General features: G+C 31.4%; 1 protein-coding gene across 1 annotated transcript in view; it reads left to right on the top strand.

The window, feature by feature from the left end:
• LOC143084830 (uncharacterized) overlaps positions 1-20,327 on the top strand; it is a 138,752-nt gene that overhangs the window by 37,430 nt on the left and 80,995 nt on the right. The window lies entirely within an intron of this gene.

Below are 20,327 nucleotides of genomic sequence, written 5' to 3'. Positions count from 1 at the left end.
AAAGGGTCCAAAATTAAACTTAGTTTGATTTTGACAAAAAATGAATCAGTTAGGTTCTTTGATATGCTGAATCTAAAAATGTACTTAGATTCTTGATTATTGGCCCAGTTTTCAAGTTGGTCCAAATCGGGGTCCAAAATTAAACTTTGTTTGATTTCATCAAAAATTGAATAAATGGGGTTCTTTGATATACCAAATCTAACTGTGTATGTAGATTCTTCATTTTTGGTCCTGTTTTCAAATTGGTCTTCACTAAAGTCCAAAGGGTCCAAAATTAAACTTAGTCGGATTTTAACAAAAATTGAAATCTTGGGGTTCTTTGATATGCTGAATCCAAAAATGTACTTAGATTTTTTATTATGGGCCCAGTTTTCAAGTTGGTCCAAATCAGGATCTAAAATTATTATATTAAGTATTGTGCAATAGCAAGTCTTTTCAATTGCACAGTATTGCGCAATGGCAAGAAATATCTAATTGCACAATATTGTGAAATAGCAAATTTTTTTTTAATTAGAGTTATCTTTCTTTGTCCAGAATAGTAAGCAAGAAATATCTAATTGCAAAATATTGTGCAATAGCAAGATTTTTTTTTAATTGGAGTTATCTTTCTTTGTCCAGAATCAACTTAAATCTTTGTTATATACAATATACAATGTATATTCTCTTTTTACTACCAACTGATAAATTAAAATAATCTTTACCATTCATGATAACAAGCAGTTTTTTTTACATCTTAATATTTTATGATGTATTTAAATGAGTAGTTATTGTAGCAAACTCCATTAGAAATTTTAATTGAGATTAGTTTTGGAATAAGGGAAAGACATTTTTTTGAGAGGATTAATATTCAACAGCATAGTGAATTGCTCAAAGGCAAAAAAAACTTTTAAGTTCATTAAACCACATTCATTCTGTGTCAGAAACCTATGCTGTGTCAACTATTTAATTTTAGATTTAAAAAGTTTGAAGAAGAAATTTTTAATTGATTTGTAAAATCTTGACATTTGTCTTGTGTAAAAAAAACCCATGTAATGTCAAAAATTTGATCACAATCCAAATTCAGAGCTGTATCACGCTTGAATGTTTTGTCCATACTTGCCCCAACTGTTCAGGGTTGGACCTCTGCGGTCGTATAAAGCTGCGCCCTGCGGAGCACCTGGTTTTAAAATTGACTAGTTTTAAGACATGTACTTGATAAATGCATGAGAATTACAAATATTCTTTACTGCAACTTATCTGCAATGCAATAAACATTAGAAAATCTGACAAAGTAATATTTATTTTATCTTATCAAATTCACTTTCCTCATCTTAACACCTGGTAAAATCATAAATTTAACATTCTGTTATCTAACATTTCTGTTAATGTTTCTGTCAGGATAACATTAGTACATGTACCACTAATTTTTCTGATTACTACAGCAGGAAAATAAGGGCAGGTCAGTTTTTGTCAGATAGACATATAATAGTGGTTTACTTTTACAAATTATGATTTGGATGTGGATGGAAAGTTGTCACATTGGCAGTCATACCACATCTTCTTACATCTATACAACCAAATCATGTTGCCCTATAACGTACTTCAGAACAGCCTTCATTATGAAAACTTATCTGACCATTTGACCAAAAGATTTTCCATGCAGTTCATTTGAAATATTCATAATTCTCCTTCTGGAGAAAGTTTTTAAATAATATCCAACAAAAAAGATAAACTTTAGATTGAAGTTCCTACAGTTAGACAAAATGTGGCTATGGCTGTTCTTCGTGATGCTGGTGTCAGTAAAAATATAAAGAAAAATAATTTTTCAATAAGATACAAGCTTATTTTATAGATTTTTTGTTTTAAAAGCTAATTATAACATCAAATATGCTTATTGGATTTTTTTCTAATAAAATTCAATCTACCGAAATTAATTAACTGGTGATTGCAATGAACTTAAAATTAAGTCTTCTAAGAAATACATTACATTACAAAACTTACAATTAAAACAGGAAAAAAAGACAGAATATTGTTTATATAATCACATGAAATCATAACCTTGCAATTATACAACATTGGGTGGGGTAAAACCTTTGCTGATTTATAAGATATTTTCAGCTACAGCTTAATTAATCTATTTTCTTTACCTACATCTAACTTATTTCTAACAAATTATCTTACTGTTGAAATTTACCAGTAGGGCATGTTTACAGTTTATCACCATCTTAATGGCTTCATGCGTCTAATCATATAAAACAGAACTTGTAATACTATGCAAGCTTACTTGTAATATTATGCAAGCTTGTGTGAGACCTTGAACATTTCTGTTTTATAAACAATCTGGTATCACTGATAAAAGTTTTATAACCAATAAAACAGAAAACAAGAAACAAAACGGCCTAGCCACAATCAGATGTGCATTTTGTGTTTCACATGAAGTCAAAAATGAGTATCACCTCAGGGAAAAACTCTTTTGATATTTTGGTTCAAAAATGGTTTAAATTATGAAAAATTGCCATCGTTAGGCTAACACTGGAAGCATTTATATAATTACATGCAGTTTTTGAAGGAAATATTTAATATTTTTATTAAATAAATGGTGTTTAAAAACTGTATAATTTTCTTTAATGGTTGCCTTCAAGACATGGTCACCAGTGACAGATTTTTGGTCAATGACAAAGACAACAAAATATGTTTAGAACTATTGAATATCAAACATTTTAATTAAAAAAAAAAATAACAAGAACATGTTTGACTCACAGTTATTTCAAACAACAGTAGCTTTCTTTGATCATTAATCTTATCTGATAAAACTGTATCTAAAATTATCTATAAATAACAAAACTTCCAAAAGAACCCTTTCTTTTGGTGTATAGAACATTAAAATAACTTGATGCATATTCTTACAATAAACAATCAAACTTAGCAATACAATTTATATGTTTTGTCTACGGACAAGACATTGTATTCATATTTAATGAAATGCATTATCAAAACCTAATTTTGATATAGCTGAAAGTGTTATCTTGAAAAAAAACCATACATTTTATCAGGTTTATCTATCAAATGATGCTTAACTTCGAGGAAAATGGAAACAAATACATTTTGATAATGTCTACGGACAAGACATTTTATTGATATTCAATTAAATGCTTTCAAAGATGATTGTTAAAGTTAAGATTAAAAGTTACTAATTAAGTTTTAAGGGGTGTTTTTTAATTTTGGAAAATATAAAAATGTACCCATAATTCTTTACATATCTCAATAATTTATTGATTAAGCCAAAATGAAGACACATTCTTTTAACTGAAATCCATATATCTGACTGTTTAAAACAATCAAACTATTATTAAAACTCAATTTTGACATAGTTGAATGTGTTCTCTTGAAAAAATAACATACATTTTACCTATCAAATTAGGCTGAACTCGAGGAAATTGAATACAAATGTATTGTGGTAATGTCTACGGACAAGACAATTTCAGTTAAAAAAAAAATCTGTTAGAATTAATTGTGACTATATTTATGTTGAAAATACTGAGTTTTAATTTGAATAGATAACTTTCATCACCTATAAATAAGATTTCAGTTCCATAGCAGACAATAATTGAATTTAATACTTGTTATGTACAAGTGTCTTGTCCGTAGACACTTCCTCATCTGCTGTTAATACTGAAATGCAAAAGATAAAGTTAGAGAGGGAGAAATACTTTTTCTTCATTTGATTTTAGTAAATCTTTTAAGGTATGCAGCAACTGGAATAAACAATATTGAAGTAAAATAAGGTATGCTTTTTATGACTGATAATCTGACACTTTTTAAAATCCACTCCTGTAAAGTAATTTTACAAAAATTGAGAACACTTAAATTACCATTTATTTATTAAAAATAAGATATTTCTAAGTTTAAACAACACATAGGACTAATCAAGACCCACTAAGCCAAGCAATATTGATAAAAAGACATGTCTACGGACAAGACATGTGTCTACGGACAAGACATTCTGACATATTTTTGAATTTTTTCCTCTATTAATAGATAGTAGAAAAAAATGTTAGTAGTGTTTTCATATCTACAAAAGAACAGGAACTTAGCAATGCAACATTAATGTAACTATGCTTCCAGTTTACTAGGGAATGCATGTCTACGGACAAGACATTTTTTCACTTTATTTGTATATCCAACTTTGATGGCAAATATCTCCAGCTAGGGTACTTCAATTTTGATAAATGAGGTAGTTTTTGATAATGCATATACTAGAAGAGAAAACAAAACACATAATAGCATAAATTTGATTTATTTTTCTCTTTTATCACTACACTGAGCAAGCTAAAAACAAAAGTACAAAATTTCATAACAAGCACATAGTATTCAACTTTTTATCATAACTTTGTAACCACTGAAGATTTTTTGTTGCAACAAACAGTAAAAGAAAGATGAATAAATTGTCTATAGCAATGAACCAATAATGTAGTTCAAATTAAGTTCACTTATTAACTATCAATTGATAAAAACAGCGAAATTTTAAATGAAACAACATAACGTGAAATTTTGCCCATTTTCAGCATGTATTTTAGTGTTTTTTTTTCAAAACGGTAACACCTATACATGATATTTAATATTCATTGTGAAGCCCTATATTCACTTCTTCAGTTCAAAGATGTATTACTTATGTAAAGTTTATCTTCTTGTCTTTACAAGCCTATAACATAGACCCAATATGAAATGCACATCTGATCTTGGCTAGGCCGAAAGGATTTTTTTCAGGTTATAAAATTGTTAAACTGTTGAAGATCATTTTCATCTGCTAAAACTCCAAACATATTTTGAATATGTTAACAAAAATGTTATGGGTAGATATTTAATTTACAAGAATCATAGCTTTCTTTACTTTAGGATAGCCACATATTTCCAGAAACTATTTGAAAAGATGAAGGTGCTTATCTCAAAAAGGCACTTTAGCAAATACTTCTACTTCCTCCTTCACTCCAGTCTAAACAAAAATTCCCTCTATAGAGGAATAAATTTACCCCTCTATAGACGGATTATCCCTCTATACAGGTATAATCACCATACAGGGGGTTTGTTCCCAACCTGTTTAAGGATCTTCAAGACCTCATTTCTCGTGTTATTTGACACAGACACTTGTTTCTGTTAATGTGGGGTTTACTATCCACACTGTTACGAAAAATATTTCTTTGTACGGGTGTTGATAGTAAACCCCTCATTGGCAGAAACAAGTGTCTGTGTTATTTGAAATATTTTTGTGAAAGACAATATTCCAGAAATGACGTATAGCTGTATTGATTATTACTGTAAATCAGACTTATGTTATAGTCGATTGTAAGGGGTTTTCACCTCATGATCCTGATCAAAATTTAAAATAAATACTTACTTGCATGTGTACTTACTTAAGTTTAAACTTATGAATCTGCATATGGCATAGTGGTAATGAAAACCGGATGTCTTTATTATACGACTCAACACAAACACGGTAATAGTTTATTCCGGACTTCTTATTCGATATTTGAAGTTTTAAACACTTGTTTTAAAATCTTATTGTGAGGTTAAGATGAGAGAGAAAATCTCCCATATATATATGCTTTAATCCCAAGTATTTCAGGAACTCATATTGGTGTTTGGTGTTTTAACCGTGACTTCTTAACACTACAGAATTTAGCTACAACTTACCGGCTACAACTATGCATCAACGAGAAAACAGGATCTAAGATATAGCTGCATTATAATCAGATTCGCTCAAATGCAACCTGTCAGTTTCGTTTGAACTACCTGTTAAAGGGTTGGGTTTGGGAGGGATGCCTCCACCTTATGATAAAACTACATATATAAGTATAAGTTATAAACGTAGGTATCAATCACGTCTGTAAATAACGATAGAGTCCCACGCCAAGACTTGAGCAATGTGAATGTGAACCCGTCCTAGAGTGATGGTGATTATTAAAAAAAAACAGGGGAATTTTCGCTTCATTATATACAAAAAATGCCATGCGTAGCGGAAATTCTCTCTATCGAGACCACAGTTCAACCTTTACATGATATCATATCATGAATTTTAAACTATAAATAAGGATCTCTAAGAAGTTCGAAGAGCAAAATTTTATTGCATGATGAATCTACAACTCTAAGAAAGGATCTCTAACAAGTTCACAGTGAAAATTTGCATCATATAATATCGTCAATCTCAAACTATAACTAAAGATCTCTAAGTTCACATTGCAAACTTTGCATGGTATAATAATTTATCGTTAATTTCCTACTATAACTAAGGATCTCTTACAAGTTCAAATTGCACACTTTACGTGGTATAATATCGTGAATCTCCGACTATAACTAAGAATATCTAATAAATTCACAGTTCAAGACATCCTATTGTGAAACTCCAACTATAACTAAGAATATCTTACAAATTCACATTGCACACTTTACATGATATAATATCATGAATCTCCGACTATAACTAAGAATCTTTACCAATTCCATTAACTAAGAAAATCATCTACAAAATTCACAGTGCACACTATACATGGTATAAATATCATGAATCTCCGACTATAACTAAGAATATCTTACAAAGTCACAGTGCACACTTTACATGACATCCTATTGTGAAACTCCAAATATAACTAAGAAATATCTTACAAATTCACATTGCACACTTTACATGATATAATATCATGAATCTCCGACTATAACTAAGAATCTTTACCAATTCCATCAACTAAGAAAATCATCTACAAAATTCACAGTGCACACTATACATGGTATAAATATCGTGAATCTCCTACTATAACTAAGAATATCTAACAAATTCACAGTGCACACTTTACATGACATTCTATTGTGAAACTCAAACTATAACTAAGAAATATCTTACAAATTCCATTAACTAAGAAAATCATCTTCAAAATTCACAGTGCACACTATACATGGTATAATATCGTGAATCTCAAACTATAGATAAATATCTCTAACGAATTCACAGTGAACACTTCATATAGTATAAATATCGTGAATCTTCTTCTATAACTAAGGATCTCTAACAAATTCACAGAGCACACTTTATATGGTATACTATCGTGAATCTTAAACTATAGATAAATATCTCTAACGAATTCACAGTGCACACTTTATATGGTATAATATCGTGAATCTCCTACTATAACTAAGAATCTCTAACAAATTCACAGTGCACATTTTACATGGCATACTATCGTGAACCTCCAAATATAACTAAGGATCTCTAACAAATTCACAGAGCACACTTTACATGGTATAATATCGTGAATCTTAAACTGTAGATAAATAACTCTAACAAATTCACATTGCACACTTTACGTGGTATAATATCGTGAATCTCCTACTATAACTAAGAATATCTAACAAATTCACAGTGCACACTTTACACGGCATAATATCGTGAATCTCCTTTTATAACTTAGCATCTCTAACAAATTCACAGTGCACACTTGATATGGTATAATATCGTGAATCTCAAACTGTAGATAAAGATCTCTAACAAATTCGTAGTGAACACTTTACATGGTATAAAATTGTTTATCTCCTACTATAACAAAGCATCTCTAACAAAGTCACAGTAAACACTTTATATGGTATCAAATCGAGAATCTCAAACTGTAGATAAAGATCTCTAACAAATTCATAGTGCAAATTTTATATGGTATAATATCATGAATCTCAAACTGTAGATAAAGATCTCTAACAGGTTCACAGTGCAAATTTTATATGGTATAATATCATGAATCTCAAACTGTAGATAAAGATCTCTAACAGGTTCACAGTGCACACTTTACATGGTATAAAATCGTGAATCTGAAACTGTAGAAAAAGATCTCTAACAAATTCTCATTGGACAATTTGTATGGTATAATATTGTGAATCTTCTTCTATAACTAAGGATCTCTAACAAATTTACAGTGAACTCTTTACATGGTATAATATCGTGAATCTCCAACTGTAACAAAGGATCTCTATCAAATTTACAGTGCACACTTTATATGGTATAATACTGTGAATCTCCTACTATAACAAAGGATCTGTAACAAATTCACAGTTCACACTTTATATGGTATAATTCTGTGAACCTCCTACTATAGCAAAGGATCTCTAATAAATTTACAGTGCACTCTTTACATGGTATAATATCGTGAATCTTCAACTGTAACAAAGGATCTCTATCAAATTTACAGTGCACACTTTATATGGTATAATATCGTGAATCTTCTTCTATAACTAAGGATCTCTAACAAATTCACAGTTCACACTTTACATGGTATAATATTGTGAATCTCTGACTGTAACTAAGTATCTCTAACAAGTTTACATTGAACACTTTATATGATAAAATATCGTGAATCTCAAACTGTAACAAGGGTTCTGTAACAATTCACAGTTCACGCTTTAAATGGTATAATATCGTGAATTTACTGCTGTGACTAAGGATCTCTAACAAATTAAGATCGCACACTTTACATGGAATATTATCGTGAAACTCCAAAATAGAAACGATAATTCCCATCTGTAACTCAGGATACACATGGGCGATCTCTAACAAGTTCACAGTGAAAACTTTACATAATATAAATAGTAACTATAATTTTCAATCTGTAACTAAGGATGCACATAGGCGATCTCTAACAAGTGCACAGTGAAAACTTTACATAATATAGATAGTATAACGATAGTTTCAATCTGTAACTAGGGATGCATATAGGTGATCTCTAACAAGTTCACAGTGAAAACTTTACATAATATAAATAGTAACTATAATTTTCAATCTGTAACTAAGGATGCACATGGGTGATCTCTAACAAGTTCACAGTGAAAACTTTACATAATATAGATAGTAACGATAGTTTCAATCTGTAACTAAGGATGCACATGGGTGATCTCTAACAAGTTCACAGTGAAAACTTTACATAATATATATAGTAACTATAATTTTCAATCTGTAACTAAGGATGCACATAGGCAGTCTCTAACAAGTTCACAGTGAAAACTTTACATAATATAAATAGTAACTATAATTTTCAATCTGTAACTAAGGATGCACATAGGCGATCTCTAACAAGTGCACAGTGAAAACTTTACATAATATAGATAGTATAACGATAGTTTCAATCTGTAACTAAGGATGCACATGGGTGATCTCTAACAAGTTCACAGTGAAAACTTTACATAATATAGATAGTATAACGATAGTTTCAATCTGTAACTAAGGATGCACATGGGTGATCTCTAACAAGTTCACAGTGAAAACTTTACATAATATAGATAGTAACTATAATTTTCAATCTGTAACTAAGGATGCACATGGGCGATCTCTAACAAGTTCACAGTGAAAACTTTACATAATATAAATAGTAACGATAGTTTCAATCTGTAACTAAGGATGCACATGGTTGATCTCTAACAAGTTCACAGTGAAAACTTTACATAATATAAATAGTAACGATAATTTTCAATCTGTAACTAAGGATGCACATGGTTGATCTCTAACAAGTTCACAGTGAAAACTTTACATAATATAGATAGTATAACGATAGTTTCAATCTGTAACTAAGGATGCACATGGGTGATCTCTAACAAGTTCACAGTGAAAACTTTACATAATATAGATAGTATAACGATAGTTTCAATCTGTAACTAAGGATGCACATGGGTGATCTCTAACAAGTGCACAGTGAAAACTTTACATAATATAGATAGTATAACGATAGTTTCAATCTGTAACTAAGGATGCACATGGGTGATCTCTAACAAGTTCACAGTGAAAACTTTACATAATATAGATAGTATAACGATAGTTTCAATCTGTAACTAAGGATGCACATGGGTGATCTCTAACAAGTTCACAGTGAAAACTTTACATAATATAGATAGTATAACGATAGTTTCAATCTGTAACTAAGGATGCACATGGGTGATCTCTAACAAGTTCACAGTGAAAACTTTACATAATATAAATAGTAACGATAGTTTCAATCTGTAACTAAGGATGCACATGGTTGATCTCTAACAAGTTCACAGTGAAAACTTTACATAATATAAATAGTAACGATACTTTTCAATCTGTAACTAAGGATGCACATGGTTGATCTCTAACAAGTTCACAGTGAAAACTTTACATAATATAAATAGTAACGATAGTTTCAATCTGTAACTAAGGATGCACATGGTTGATCTCTAACAAGTTCACAGTGAAAACTTTACATAATATAGATAGTATAACGATAGTTTCAATCTGTAACTAAGGATGCACATGGGTGATCTCTAACAAGTTCACAGTGAAAACTTTACATAATATAGATAGTAACGATAGTTTCAATCTGTAACTAAGGATGCACATGGGTGATCTCTAACAAGTGCACAGTGAAAACTTTACATAATATATATAGTAACTATAATTTTCAATCTGTAACTAAGGATGCACATAGGCGGTCTCTAACAAGTTCACAGTGAAAACTTTACATAATATAAATAGTAACTATAATTTTCAATCTGTAACTAAGGATGCACATAGGCGATCTCTAACAAGTTCACAGTGAAAACTTTACATAATATAAATAGTAACTATAATTTTCAATCTGTAACTAAGGATGCACAGGGTCGATCTCTAACAAGTTCACAGTGAAAACTTTACATAATATAGATAGTAACTATAATTTTCAATCTGTAACTAAGGATACACATCGGCGGTCTCTAACAAGTTCACAGTGAAAACTTTACATAATATAGATAGTAACTATAATTTTCAATCTGTAACTAAGGATACACATCGGCGGTCTCTAACAAGTTCACAGTGAAAACTTTACATAATATAAATAGTAAAGATAGTTTCAATCTGTAACTAAGGATGCACATGGGTGATCTCTAACAAGTTCACAGTGAAAACTTAACATAATATAAATAGTAACGATAGTTTCAATCTGTAACTAAGGATGCACATGGGCGATCTCTAACAAGTTCACAGTGAAAACTTTACATAATATAAATAGTATCTATAATTTTCAATCTGTAACTAAGGATGCACAGGGTCGATCTCTAACAAGTTCACAGTGAAAACTTTACATAATATAAATAGTAACGATAGTTTCAAACTGTAACTAAGGATGCACATGGGTGATCTCTAACAAGTTCACAGTGAAAACTTTACATAATATATATAGTAACTATAATTTTCAATCTGTAACTAAGGATGCACATGGGTGATCTCTAACAAGTTCACAGTGAAAACTTTACATAATATATAAAGTAACTATAATTTTCAATCTGTAACTAAGGATACACATAGGTGATCTCTAACAAGTTCACAGTGAAAACTTTACATAATATAAATAGTAACTATAATTTTCCATCTGTAACTAAGGATGCACATGGGCGATCTCTAACAAGTTCACAGTGAAAACTTTACATAATATAAATAGTAACTATAATTTTCAATCTGTAACTAAGGATACACATAGGCGATCTCTAACAAGTTCACAGTGAAAACTTTACATAAAATAAATAATAACGATAGTTTCAATCTGTAACTAAGGATGTAAATAGGCGATCTCTAACAAGTTCACAGTGAAAACTTCACATAATATAAATAGTAGGCGATTTTTAACAAGTTCACAGCGTAAAGGAAAGGATGATTTTACTGTGAATGGCTTACCTTAAATGGTATTCGACTAGTTCATCAAAAATTGTTATATAGAAAGATACTTACAATTTCACAGAAAAATCAAGTTTAAAATCGTAGTCTTGTCATAAGAAAAAAAAATCCTTGTTACTCAACGAAGGACTGTCCGACCTTTGTGGCAGTGTGAGAGGGAATGACTGCATGCACATTCCCACCGCTATATTTATTTACCATAAAGACTGTGACGTCGACAAACGTCGCTAACCGACGGCTTTTTTTTCTACCTTGACAAATAGTATGCGCTAGGGAAAATAATCCTCGAAGCCTATGAGTTTTAACCGTTACTCGAACGTAGTGCATAAAATTGAGAATGGAAATGGGGAATGTGTCAAAGAGACAACAACCTGACCAAATAAAAAACAACAGCAGAGGGTCACCAACAGGTCTTCAATGTAGCGAGAAATTCCCGCACCCGGAGGCGTCCTTCAGCTGGCCCCTAAACAAATATATACCAGTCCAGTGATAATGAACGCCATACTAATTTCCAAATTGTACACAAGAAACTAAAATTAAAATAATACAAGACTAACAAAGGCCAGAGGCTCCTGACTTGGGACAGGCGCAAAAATGCGGCGGGGTTAAACATGTTTGTGAGATCTCAACCCTCCCCCTATACCTCTAACCAATGTAGTAAAGTAAACGCATAACAATACGCACATTAAAATTCAGTTCAAGAGAAATCCGAGTCTGATGTCAGAAGATGTAACCAAAGAAAATAAACAAAATGACAATAATACATAAATAACAACAGACTACTAGCAGTTAACTGACATGCCAGCTCCAGACTTCAATTAAACTGACTGAAAGATTATGATTTCATCATATGAACATCAGGCACAATCCTTCCCGTTAGGGGTTTAGTATCATACCATCATAACATATATGAGAAGAACATAACCCGTGTCATGCCAACAACTGTTTTTAAAAAATAATGTGTTTAGTTCCGATGCAAAGACCTTATCAGTGACTCAATATTAACGCCAAAATATGCAATCTTTAATGACTTGACAACAGTATCGTAATTATATCCCTTCTTAATAAGTCTATTCAAAGGTTTTGTAAGTTTCTGAGGTGAATACTGACACCTTTGTGCTTTATAAAGAATATTACCATAAAAAATTGGATGTGAAATACCTGAACGTATTAGAAGTCTGCATGTTGAGCTATATTTACGAATGATGTCTTTATACCGATGATAAAATTTAGTAAATGTTTTGACTAGTTTGTGATATCGAAAACCCTGGTGTAATAATTTTTCAGTAATACATAAATTTCTCTCGTTAAAATCTAAAACATTGTTACATACACGAGCGAATCGTACAAGTTGAGATATATAAACACCGTAAGATGGTGACAAGGGAACGTCACCATCTAAAAACGGATAATTAACGATAGGAAATGAAAAATCATCCCTTTTATCATAAATTTTATTATTCAGCTTTCCATTAGTGATATAGATATCAAGATCGAGAAATGGGCAGTGGTCATTGTTAGTATTAGCTTTATTTAAAGTAAGTTCAACAGGATAAATTTCATTAATATACATACTGAAGTCGTCATTATTGAGAGCCAAAATATCTAAAGGTATTATTAAATTTGTTTATCAGATGTTGTTTCGATGGGTCTTTGCTTATTTTTGTCATAAATTGTAACTCATAACAATACAAAAACAGGTCCGCAATAAGTGGTGCACAGTTAGTCCCCATTGGAATTCCGATAATCTGACGATATACGGAATCCCCAAAGCGAACAAAAATGTTATCTAGTAAAAATTCAAGGGCATATATAGTATCAAAGCATGTCCAATTAACATAGTTTTTTTGTTTATTGCTACTAAAAAATGACCTAAAAGAGTTTGAACATATCTATTCACATTCTGATTTTTTGAATGCCCATTTAATTAGGTGTGTGAATTTTTTCTTAATGAGAATGTGAGGCAATGTGGTATACAGGGTAGAAAAATCAAAACTTTGAACAGATTCAAAATCACCAATATAAGCATGCAATTTATCAAGTACTTCCAACGAGTTCTTGACACTCCAAAAGTAATTTATTCCACTATTTTCGAAGGCCTTATTTGAACAATTTATTATCAGGTTTTTAATTGTACCAAGTGTGCTGGTAAGAAGAATAGACAATTTAGTAGTTGAACAATGGCTTGAAGACGAAATAAATCTATATTTGTAAGGGGTTTTGTGTAGCTTCGGAAGCCAATACATAGTTGGTTATCTAAATAAACATATCATGAATAATTACTAGTTATTCACATTCTATATGTAGTTTGATTTTTCATCTTGTCAAAAGACATGTTTTAATATCAGTAACGTGGATGTGATAGAGAACACCCAAAACGTTCTCACTGCATACGAAAACAAAACATGGCGGAATGAGAAAACTGTGCTTCCTAGAGCTTTTAAAATAAACATAATCCATTCAAAACAACTTTGTTACATGTATGGAAAGATAAATATAATTAAACTTTTCGAAATTTGAAATTAAACACAAATAAATAGTTTTTCAGTAGTTTTTATCTTTGTGTTTTTAGTGAAGAAGTGTGCTTATTTCGTATGATGATAACACTATGCACCATTTGAAAGCAACAACACTAGTTTGATATGATCTGATATGAGTCACAATATTAGTTTGCATGGACACACATTAAATGAACGGTGTAGGGAGGTTTGTTTTGTTTTGTTGTTTTGTTTTGTTTTGTTGTTTTTTGTTTTGTTTTTGGTTGTTGTATATGTTTCATGAGATTCCGTAATTTTGATTGACAAGGAACAATCGCGAGGCATTTGCAAAGTGTATGCGAACTTTTAGCGAGCTACTACACCCGTTTCCTAGCTTCGTACAAATACAGCTGATTCTTAAAGACACTAAACTGTTATGTATATGAGCTTTTAGCGTGCTACTACACCTGTTTCCTAGCCTCATACAAATACAGCTGATATTTAAAGACACTAAACTGTTATTGTCTATTTATAATGACTTCACGACCAAGTTCAGTAAGCCGCAAGGAAGTTAACCAAAGATATTACCTTTACATACACACCCAATGCAATCGGCTGTAAAAAGTCAACCCAGTTGAACAACTTTCATGCACAGACCGTCATGGCAAAAAAAAAATAAAAATATATTCTTTGCAACAGTCGACAGTGTGAATTTATAAAACAAACATAATAGATCATAATACGAAGTTCTACCGTACGGTAGGTGTGTAGTTATCTTCTATAGTACTCAACACCAAGTTGTATAAAACGAATACACTGCAGTGGCGGATTTAGAAATTTTCATAAGTGAGGACCCACTTCCGTCACGCTCCAGTGATTCCCTATATAACCAAACACATTTTTTTCCTCAAAAGGCGGGGCCCGGACCCTCCCCCTAATTCCGCCTCTGCACTGACTGAATACTTTGTTTGTTGAAGCATCCTAGCAGAGACTACTATAATTGCATGTGTTAACAATTATAGTAGTCTCAGATTCTAGCTAGATTTTCTACACTAGGTTTGCCATTTTTATTCTATCTCCGTAGATACAATTTTTCTTGTACTATTATCTGTTAACCTTGTTTTCTTCTTTTATTTCAACTGTATTATTATCAATTTGTATTATATTTTTTATATCAAAGAAGCGTAAGTATCATTTAACTAGTTTTCGTCCACCATTTTCTACATAGAAAATGCCTGTAGTGTCAGGACTATGACGGTAAATATCACTTCGTTTGATTTGTTTGAGCTTTTGCTTTGCCATTTGATTGGGGACTTTTTGTTTGTTTAATTTTCCGCGGTTTATTTTTGTTATTTTTTTTTTTTTTTACTTTTTATTAAAATACAAGTGTGGACACAGATCAGTGTGGATAGTGTGTTAGGATGTTTGACAGTGTTTTGTATGACAAAAGAAGTTCTATGTTTTTCCCATAGGGTTCTATATTATTAACTGTGTTGCATAACATGACAACCAACCTGAGCATTAGGAGAGTTGTATATATTTAGTTTTTTATGTTTAAGACGGGCATCATGTCTGGCATCGAAGAGCTCGAGACACTAATTGCATTAATTACCAAATGATTATGTCAGATAGAATATGTTCCACATCTTTGATTTTGGATACATTTTGAAGCTAGGAGAGGAACACATCACAGGTTAATTTTTTCATGATGTGATTTTTTTTTATTATAGGAGATGGTATCTGAAAACATGTATTTGCTTACTATTTGTATGGTTCTATTTATATTACTTTGTGGAGAATCATCATTATCATAAGTAAAAGATTTCATTAAATGTCGAAATTGTTTCTCAGATTAGAATACATTTAATTGTTTTAAGTAATCAATTAACTCAGATTAGAAGACATTAGTAATGACAATGCCTGACATGATGCTTGAGGCTATTTGAGCTAGAGAGTAAACTTCTGTGTTATTTTATATTAATTTTAAAATTATTTGAAAATATTTCCTCCAAAGCAGTTCAAAGCAAAACAAATTGGCCAGTATGAAAATTATATCATCAAAACAACCTTTGTGGGCATGCTTCAAAGACTAATAACTGCTATAGAAGTCATCTGATAAAATTTCAAGTGGATATGAACATCTACTTAATACGTGTATGTCTAAAAGATCTAAAAAGTTACAATATTCAATATGAAAAAGGTATTGCAAAAATATTCCCTTTTCAATTTATTTAGTTATATGGATACAAATATAAGTAATACCAATACAGTAAGGCAGTTTTGTTGAGGTATGAAAGTGTATTGTAGTAAATAATATTTGCTGTTGATTCACTCAAATTGAGAAATAAACAAATGAATGGTAAATGTTGAACATGTACAATGAAATGTAGTTTAAGAATTCAATTAGGCCAAACAGGCCTTATGAATTTTAGTCTTTTTTAACATACTGAATGACCATTTACACTCAAAACTAAGGTGTCATGTAGGCAGTATATATAGATGTATAAAAAAATAAAGTGTAACATAATCTAGCATCACGTTGCTTGGTAAATTTGTGTGTTTTTTTTTTTTAAATTGGCTAATGGACAAAAATTGTTTGATTCAAATCTAAATAAAATGTTATTATCTCCCTATTACTTACATTGTACATAGAATGGATACTACTTTGTAATTCCTTGTACATGAGAGTTGTCTGTCAAATCTTTATTTCCAAATGAATGAATTGCATAACAATGAACTGAGCTCAGAGCAAAGCACTTTCATAATACACTTAGACAAAGAGCTCAATCCAGTGATATACTTTGTATTAATTACAGGTCCTTCACGAACATCGACCAAAACCATATCTCAATAACATGCCATACTACATGGTTTAATCAGAAGACCTGAAACAGAAAGACATAAATTTTATTGTATTTCAAGTATATATACCGGTTAAAACTTTCACAAATTTGTGGTAAAAGCATTCAGTATCTATCAACTATGAGGTATATAGTTCTGATCAACAGTTTCATGGTAAATAAGTTGTAGTATGCTGTTTGAAGTTTGCAGCATATTCAACTTTGACTTCTTTTTCAGGCCTGCAATCCATATAAAAATCAGTATATGTGGTATGATTGCCATTGAAACGACTATCCACGAAGGTTAAAATAACAAAGTAAATGTAGGCAACTATACAGCCTTCAAAAAAGAGAAAAAAAACTGTCCAGACATGTAAATACGCAACAATTAAATTGAGAAAAAGAAATGGCCTGATTTACAACTTATAAACAACAGATTTGACCCCCCCCCCCCCCCCCCCAAAAAAAAAATTAAAAAAATCAAAGAGCAGATTGCTTTGAGGGATACGATTGCCATTGTTTCATTGACACATAAAATTGAGAATGGAAATGGGGAATGTGCCAAAGAGACAACAACCCGACCATTGAAAAAAACAACTGTTACAGCAGAAGGTCACCAACAGGTCTTCAATGTAGCGAGAATTTCCCGCACCCGGAGGCGTCCTTCAGCTGGCCCCTAAACAAATATATACTAGTTCAGTGATAACGAACGCCATAATAATTTCCAAATTGTACACAAGAAACTAAAATTAAAATAATACAAGACTAACAAAGGCAAGAGGCTCCTGACTTGGGACAGGCGCAAAAATGCGGCGGGGTTAAACATGTTTGTGAGATCTCAACCCTCCCCCTATACCTCTAGCCAATGTAGAAAAGTAAACGCATAACAATACGCACATTAAAATTCAGTCCAAGAGAAGTCCGAGTCTGATGTCAGAAGATGTAACCAAAGAAAATAAACAAAATGACAATAATACATAAATAACAACAGACTACTAGCAGTTAACTGACATGCCAGCTCCAGACTTCAATTAAACTGACTAAAAGATTATGATTTCATCATATAAACATCAGGCACAATCCTTCCCGTTAGGGGTTTAGTATCATACCATCATAACATATATGAGAAGAACATAACCCGTGTCATGCCAACAACTGGTTTTTGAATAAATGTGTTTAGTTCCGATGCAAAGACCCTATAAGTGAATCAATATTAACGCCAAAATATGCAATCTTTAATGACCTGACAACAGTATCGTAACTATATCCATTCTTAATAAGTCTATTCAAAGGTTTTGTTAGTTTTTGAGGTGAATACTGACACCTTTGTGCTTTATAAAGAATATTTCCATAAAAAATTGGATGTGAAATACCTGAACGTATAAGAAGTCTGCATGTTGAGCTATATTTACGAATGATGTCCTTAAACCGATGATAAAATTTAGTAAATGTTTTGACTAGTTTGTGATATCGAAAACCCTGGTGTAATAATTTTTCAGTAATCCATAAATTTCTCTCGTTAAAATCTAAAACATTGTTACATACACGAGCGAATCGTACAAGTTGAGATATATAAACACCGTAAGATGGTGACAAGGGAACGTCACCATCTAAAAATGGATAATTAACGATAGGGAATGGAAAATTATCTCTTTTATCATAAATTTTAGTATTCAGCTTTCCGTTAGTGATATAGATATCAAGATCGAGGAAAGGACAGTGGTCATTGTTAGTATTAGCTTTATTTAAAGTAAGTTCAGCAGGATAAATTTCTTTAATATACATACTGAACTCGTCATTATTGAGAGCCAAAATATCATCCAAATATCTAAAAGTATTATTAAATTTGTTTATCAGATGTTGTTTCGATGGGTCTTTGCTTATTTTTGTCATAAATTGTAACTCATAGCAATACAAAAACAGGTCCGCATGTATACATGTATACATGTAGCTGGATAATATCATTTTCAAAACTAATTCAACTGCACATGTAAAATGTAATTTACGTAATCTGAATAGTTACAAAATAGCCAATCCCGGTTAAAAGTGTATGAACAATGAACTTAGGCCTATTGTGTTTTATTTTTGTACTATCAATTCCAAGTTTACTTTCCACAGCAGTCACTGAGACTCAGAGTGAGAGAAGTATTTCACTTCGTATCTTATCACCTGTTTTCGTACGTTAATTCTAGGAGGAACCCCATTCCTAACTCTTTTTAAAATATTTAATTTCCTTTGGGTCAGTGATCATTACTCCTTTCCGTACACATTACTCGGTTTAAATTGCGATCGTTTTTCATATTATACGACGTTTATCGACAGAACGAGTTAATTATTCTCAACGTAATGTTTTGATTCAGAATTCACGGAAGTGACTTCCAGAAGGGAGACAACTCGAAACGTCTTTAACTGAGGCCAAATGATGCAGATTCACGCAACTTTATATCACATCCTGACATAGTTTCTTTGTCAGACAGATTTGGCCACTTACGTAACACTCCGAGAACACGATCACAGTGTTATAGTGGAAGTATATTTCTAGCACATAATTTTTTCATATGCATCGTTTTTGTTTTGTCATTTAGAACAAAAAGTAGTCTGGCAGTCACAGATGCTGCCGATTTTATTGTAAATATAATATTGTTTTGCAAATGCCTCGCGATTGTTCCATGTCAATCAAAATTACGGAATCTCCTGAAACATATACAACAACCAAAAACAAAACAAAAAACAAAAAAAAAAAAAAAAAAAAAAACAAACCTCCCGACACTGTTCATTTAATATGTGTCCATGCAAACTAATATTGTGACTCATATCAGATCATATCAAACTAGTGTTGTGGCTTTCAAATGGTGCATAGTGTTATCATCATACGAAATAAGCACACTTCTTCACTAAAAACACAAAGATAAAAAATACTGAAAAACTATTTATTTGTGTTCAATTTCAAATCTCGAAAAGGTTAATTATATTTATCTTTCCATACATGTAACAAAGTTGTATTGAATGGATTATGTTTATTTTAAAAGCTCTAGGAAGCACAGTTTTCTAATTCCGCCATGTTTCATTTCGTATGCCGTGAGAACGTTTTAGGTGTTCTCTATCACGTCCACGTTACTGATATCAAAACATGTCTTTTCACAAGATGACAAATCAAACTGCAAATAGATTATGAATAACCAGTAATTATTCATGATATGTTTATCTAGATAACCATGCACTACGTTCTAGTAACGGTTCAAACTCATAGGCTTCGAGGATTATTTTCCCTAGCGCATACTATTTGTCAAGGTAGAAAAAAGCCGTCGGTTAGCGACGTTTGTCGACGTCACA

The sequence above is a fragment of the Mytilus galloprovincialis genome, chromosome 1 (assembly GCF_965363235.1).
Source record: "Mytilus galloprovincialis chromosome 1, xbMytGall1.hap1.1, whole genome shotgun sequence".
NCBI lineage: Eukaryota > Metazoa > Mollusca > Bivalvia > Mytilida > Mytilidae > Mytilus > Mytilus galloprovincialis.
Note: the sequence above shows the minus strand (reverse complement) of the source record. Positions and strands in the feature narration are given on the sequence as shown.